This window comes from Zootoca vivipara, chromosome 5, assembly GCF_965207765.1.
Source record: "Zootoca vivipara chromosome 5, rZooViv2.hap1.1, whole genome shotgun sequence".
Taxonomy (NCBI): Eukaryota; Metazoa; Chordata; class Lepidosauria; order Squamata; family Lacertidae; genus Zootoca; species Zootoca vivipara.
In genome coordinates, this window is record NC_142588.1 from 25,984,929 (window position 1) to 25,991,791 (window position 6,863).

General features: G+C 39.3%; 1 pseudogene across 1 annotated transcript; it reads left to right on the forward strand.

The window, feature by feature from the left end:
* Window positions 1-2,185: 2,185 nt before the first annotated feature.
* On the forward strand, window positions 2,186-5,483 carry LOC118096559 (plasma membrane calcium-transporting ATPase 1 pseudogene; annotated as a pseudogene). The gene has a single exon (XR_015949980.1). The product of XR_015949980.1 is annotated as a plasma membrane calcium-transporting ATPase 1 pseudogene (transcript).
* The last annotated feature ends 1,380 nt before the right edge of the window (window positions 5,484-6,863 follow it).

A 6,863-nucleotide genomic window follows, 5' to 3' on the forward strand; every position in this document is an offset into this window, starting at 1 on the left:
GGACATAAATATCCTCCTGTACCCCTTTAACAGGGTACTCATTTGGCTGAAATTCAAACCCCATGCCTAATCCGCCATAAGTTATGACAATTGCTATGAGGCAGGTGAAAACCTAGACCAGTCAATTTGTCAGCAAAAAAATATTCCCCCTGACTCTGAATACGGCGGCTGAACATTCAATACCAATGCCAAGCCGACACTGTCCAGGCCAGACCAGACCATCCTAGACAAGGTGGAGAATCCAGCAATGATCAGAGAGGCAGAGGCAAGGCACAGCTCCCATTCTAAATCTCTGGGTAGGACCTGGTTGGAGACTTCCCACACCAGATCTGCCTCCACCACCACACCTCTCCGCTCTCTCCTGATTGGCCTATTTGAATCGGGCACCCTGCAGCTGGCCTGCTCAGTCACTGGCTGTGCAGACCAGATTTAGCCTCCAGGCAATCTGGCACCATGACTCGCCCATAAACTGCCACTCCCCAAGCATTCATGGGTAAGCAGTCAGTGTCAACAGACGCGGATGGCACTGTGGGTTGAACCACAGAGCCTAGGGCTTGCCAATCAGAAAGTTGGCGGTTCAAATCACCATGACGGGGTTAGATTCCATTGCTCGGTCCCTGCTCCTGCCAACCTAGCAGTTTGAAAGCACGCAGTGCAAGTAGATAAACAGGTACCGCTCTGGCGGGAAGGTAAACAGTGTTTCCGTGCGCTACTCTGGTTTGCCAGAAGCAGCTTAGTCATGCTGGCCACATGACTCAGAAGCTGTGCGCCTGCTCCCTCGGCCAGTAAAGCGAGATGAGCGCCACAACCCCAGAGTCGTCTGCGACTGGACCTAACTGTCAGGGGTCCGTTTACCTTTTAGTCAGTGTTAAACCTTGAAAACCGAAAATACTGCTACTTACACTTCTGGATTCACAGGCAAAGAACTCTGGAGATATTTCTGGTTGGCTGGTTTGTTTTCAATGCACCAATCAGAAAGATTTTGATGTTTTGGAATTGCAACAGCCAGGTGTTTTTTCCCCCATGGTTTGTGAGTTTGAGCAGTGTTGGTCATCTTCTACCATATGACACTGCTTGCCAATTGAAACATTCTCATATGACACAAAATTAAAAAAATCCTTCAGTAGCACCTTAAAGACCAACTAAGTTTTTATTTTGGTATGAGCTTTCGTGTGCATGCACACTTCTTCAGATACCAATATGACACAGACACCTTTGAGAGTGTCTCGCAATGTGAGTTAGAATTACCCCAAAAGCAGAGCCAGCATGTTCTGCTCAATATATCAAAAACTGATGATGTAAAAAAACACAAGGAACATTCTAATTGATTGTGGGAAGGGCATTGTAAACCTGTGGGGTATTACTAACCATAACACCATGTGTAGTGATATTAAGTGAAATAAGTAAATTGTCTATTATTGCAATAGACAAGTCAGTTTTCACCCTCTGCTCTTTTTCACCAGAAATGGAAAGAATCTGGTCTGAGTATCTGCATACATAAAGAATAACTAAAATATTTAACAGCATTTTTCAGGATCACTCCATCTCTTAGCAGTTTTGTGCAGTTTTTCTTTCATTCCAATACGGGTATAATTGTCCCCAAAGCTGTTAAAATATGAACATGATTTTTTCACTAGATTTAGGAGAGGTCACTGAAACATATGGCAAATCACAACTGTGTTTGAGAAGCATCTGGAGCATGGTGTTGTGGAAAACTGACACAAAGGTTTTATGGATCTGATCACTGTTGGAGTACATTTGTGTGGAATCTACACACATTAAAATTTTGTGAAAATGTTTTTTTAATCATTTTGAAAAATGCATTGAATTTGCTATAGCTCACAGTCGTCATCTAGTGTCACAGTTGTATATTGTACTTTACAACACATTCAAAATGTTTTATTTGCAGCTGTATAGCTGAGTCATTGACCTCACCTGTTAATGGAGGGTTTTACAAAGCTATGGAGAAGCTCATAGTTTTCCTGTTTTTGTGATACACCTAGCTACACCTCATTCTAGGTCTTATGGTAAAAGAAAGAGTTTCATTTCCTCTGTCACATTTTTAAAAAGTTTACCCTTTTTAATATTGTAAGAAGTGCCTTTGTTTAGGTAAATGCAAGAAAATATGTCTCTAACCCTGTTTTAATGCTATTAAAAGTTTCTGGGTTGTTATTGTAAACTGCAGGAAGGCAGGATGATGGTGACTCCAGTCAACTTTGATGCAACAGACTTTAAGATCACTCTCCCGGAGTTGCAACATTTGATGGAATTTCGAAAGAAAGATGCAGTGAAGAAAATAAAGGAACTTTATGGTGACATCTTTAAAATCTGTGCAAAGCTGAAAACTTCCCCCACACTTGGGATACCTGGTTCCGAATCAGAATTAGATATAAGGAAAGCTGTATTTGGAAAGAACTTTATACCTCCTAAAAAGTCCCTAACTTTCCTGGAATTAGTATGGGAAGCACTGCAGGATACGACATTATGCATCTTAGAAATTGCAGCCATTATATCACTGGGACTTTCTTTTTATGATCCAGGAGGAAGTGTTGCAGCTTGTCATGCAAATGAATTTGGAGAAGGAGAAGAAGAAGAAGGGGAGGCTGACTGGATTGAAGGATTTGCAATACTTGTATCAGTATTTTGTGTAGTGTTGGTAACAGCTTTCAATGACTGGAGTAAGGAAAAACAATTCAGGGGGTTGCAGGATCGCATTGAAAAGGAACAGAAATTTACTGTCATCAGGAATGGGGAGTCAATGCAGGTGCCAGTAGCTGAGTTAGTGGTTGGGGATGTTGCACAGATCAAATATGGTGACCTTTTGCCAGCTGATGGTTTGCTCCTTCAAGGATATGATCTAAAAATTGATGAGAGCAGCCTCACAGGGGAATCAGATCATGTCAAGAAGTCTTTGACAGAGGACCCCATGTTGCTTTCAGGTACCCATGTGATGGAAGGCTCTGGAAAAATGGTTATTACAGCTGTAGGTTTAAACTCGCAAACAGGAATTATCCTCACTTTACTTGGAGTTGGAGAAGATAATGAGAAAACAAATCATAAAAAGCCAGCCAACCCTCATAAAACTGCTGGAAACGAAACAAAGGAAAAAGAACAAACTTCAAAACACAAAAAAGAAAAATCAATTCTACAAGCAAAACTCACAAGATTGGCTGTTCAGATTGGAAAAGCAGGACTGGTAATGTCTATAATCACTGTTACTGTTCTTATAGTCTATTTTTTAGTTCAAAATTTTGTGATTGAGAAGCATACTTGGACTGCTGAATGTACACCCATTTATATACAATATATTGTGCAGTTCTTTATTATTGGAGTTACAATCTTGGTCGTAGCAGTACCAGAGGGCCTTCCACTTGCAGTCACCATCTCACTTGCCTACTCTGTGAAACAAATGATGAAAGATAATAACCTAGTGAGACATTTGGATGCCTGTGAAACTATGGGTAATGCAACAGCAATTTGTTCAGATAAAACAGGGACCTTAACCATGAACAGAATGACAGTAGTTGAAATTTTAATTGCTGGCACACATTATAAACATGTTCCTGAACCTAAATTAATTCATCCAACCATGCTGAATTATTTGCTTAAAAGTATTTCTGTAAACTGTGCTTATACTTCAAAAATACTGCCTTCTGACAAAAAAGGAGGCCTTTCTCTTCAAATTGGCAATAAGACTGAGTGTGCTTTACTGGGCTTGCTTGTGGAATTAAAGCAGAATTATGAGGATATGAGGACTAAGATACCAGAAGAGAAATTGTTTAAGGTATACACCTTTAATTCTGACAGGAAATCAATGAGCACAGTTTTGAAAAACCCCAATGGGAGTTATCAACTCTTTAGCAAAGGTGCTTCTGAAATACTTCTTAAAAAATGCACCAATACACTTGATGCTGCTGGGGAACCTATATCCTTTACCAAAAAAGAGAAGGAAAATGTGATAAAAAATGTGATTGCACAAATGGCCTCTGGAGGACTTCGCACCTTATGTCTAGCATTCAAAGATTTCCCAGCCGACTCAGAACCAAATTGGGACGAAGATGATGATATTTTCAGTGACATGACTTGTATTGCAGTTGTAGGTATTGAAGATCCAGTGAGACCTGAGGTTCCTGATGCAATAAGAAAATGTCAGAGAGCTGGTATTGTTGTACGTATGGTTACTGGGGATAACATTAACACAGCTCGTGCAATAGCTGCAAAATGTGGGATTCTGAAACTCGGGGAGAACTTTGAGTGTTTAGAGGGGCATGAGTTTAATAGACTAATACGTGGTCCAGACGGACAGATTAAACAAGAGCTTATTGATAAGATTTGGCCTACACTTCGTGTGCTTGCAAGGTCCTCACCTGCTGACAAGTACAACTTGGTAGAAGGGATCATTAACAGCAATATCACAGAACAAAGGCAAGTGGTAGCAGTAACTGGTGATGGTACAAATGATGGGCCTGCATTAAAAAAAGCTGATGTTGGTTTTGCAATGGGTATTGCTGGAACAGATGTAGCTAAAGAAGCTTCTGATATAATTCTTACTGATGACAACTTCTCAAGCATTGTTAAAGCTGTCATGTGGGGTAGGAATGTATATGACAGCATTTCCAAATTCCTTCAGTTTCAGCTTACTGTTAACATAGTGGCAGTGATAGTTGCTTTTATTGGAGCAGCAGTCACCCAGAATTCACCTCTGAAAGCTGTTCAGATGCTGTGGGTCAATCTCATTATGGACACACTTGCTTCTCTTGCTCTAGCAACAGAAAAGCCAACAGAGGATCTGCTGGAGCGAAAGCCTTATGGCAGAAATAAACCTCTTATTTCCCGTACAATGCTAAAAAATATTATGTTTCATGCTCTTTATCAACTTGTAGTTGTTTTTGCACTTCTTTTTGTGGGTGAAAAATTATTTGATATTGAAAATGGACGAATTGCACCACTACATGCCCCACCTACCCGGCATTACACTATTATTTTTAACACATTTGTAATGATGCAGATTTTTAATGAAGTCAATGCACGCAAGATTCATGGGGAAAGGAATGTTTTTTCAGGAATATTCACAAATTCCATTTTTTGTTGTATTTTTGTGGGGACATTGATTACACAAATAATCATTGTTCAGTTCGGAGGGAAGCCCTTTAGCTGTGCAAGTCTTACACTAGAGCAGTGGCTATGGTCAATCTTCTTTGGCCTAGGAACATTGCTATGGGGGCAGCTGATTGTATATATTCCAAATAGGTTCCTGGTGTTCCTGTGGGAAGTTGGTGATCAACCACCACAACCTACTGTTGAAGACGAACAAATGGAAGGTGACACAGTGATTGACTTAGGTGAACAAGAACTGAAACGCAGTAAGTTTTTGTGCTTCAGGAACTGGACTAGAATACAAGTTCAGTGCAGAGCAGTGAAATCATTTCAAGACCCCCTTATATAATAAAGATGCACATTCAACTAATAGTAAAACTGCATAACACAACACGAGTAATGAATATGAAAACTTCACATGTTATTGTATTTCCATTTCAAAAAAAGTAATGTGCACATTAGCAATATTAAGAATTGGATGGATTTTTTTCTCCGTACTGGTGAGTAAGATTCTTTTTAAAAGATCTCTAACAAAATAGATAGACCTTTCTAGAAGATATAGGAAACAACATAAGGAATCAAAATAAAATCCTCTTCAAAATGTCTTCATATATGGGTCTGACTATTATATTAGCTGACTTTTAATGTACCTGGAGACTTTATATTTCTTTTTTGCAAGGGCCATCTTCAGAAAGAGGGAAAGTGATTGATGAAGCCCAAAGCCGTGTCATGATTTTAAAAAATATTTCTTGACTTAAATGTGGTATTATATTATAAATTATAGAAGTTAAACAGCTTTTTACTTTTGCTCCTGTTTATACTTATAACTGATATTAATTAGCTGAGCTGCCTTATGCCCTCAATCACCTATATGGAAATGTGTTACTTTCTCAAGTATTTTGAACTCTTTCTTTAGCTGCTCTGCTTTGAATGGAGGGGGACTGATCTGACTACAAACAAGCCAAGCTTATTTGCGTTTTGTTCTTGCTAATTGCTTATAAGCAAATATTATTAAATAATAAAAATGCTAAAAACATTTTTACTCTTGTTGCTTAATTAAGAGGAAGGGACCAAAAAAAACCCTAAGGATGATGTCAAAATAATAATTAACTACACACAGAAAGAGACATGGTAGACTAATGACCCACCCTAGTTTATTTTATATTCCCTTAAGAAGGGATACAACAGATAGGAGTCTGTAAACCCCCTTATTACCCTACTTTTTGTAGAATTTCAAAGATCTTCAGCATTTCATCCTGAACTAAGAACCCATGCTTTCCATTAGGAATGGGGAACCTGTGGCCCTCCAGAAGTTATTGGATTCCAATTCTCATCAGCCCCACACAGATTTTAAAAGGACAGGTGCCCCTGCCTAAGCTGAAAATTTACCTCTCAATAACCAAAGGAATATTTCCCAAAATTGTATTGTGCAATTGTTACTCAGCCTCAACACAGTACATGGCAGCAAACTTCTATGGAAATTGCAGCTACCACTGCCCCTTTCATGAGTAAAACTGTTACAATGGAAGTATAAAATTCAGGGACACATTTTACATTCATGCTTCACAGTATCAGAGTTACACTTAGAAAAAGTAAACCAAAAATGTGTAAAAACGACCAGAGGACTCAAATGATTGAAAAAACTCCACAATATTGAGTTGCTCAGAAATGTGCCCTCAGTTAGGGGTTGCTCTTAAGAGTTATGAGGGCAATGAGGGCATGTCTGTGGGAGTGTTACAGGCACCAAGTGACTGAAGTACACAATG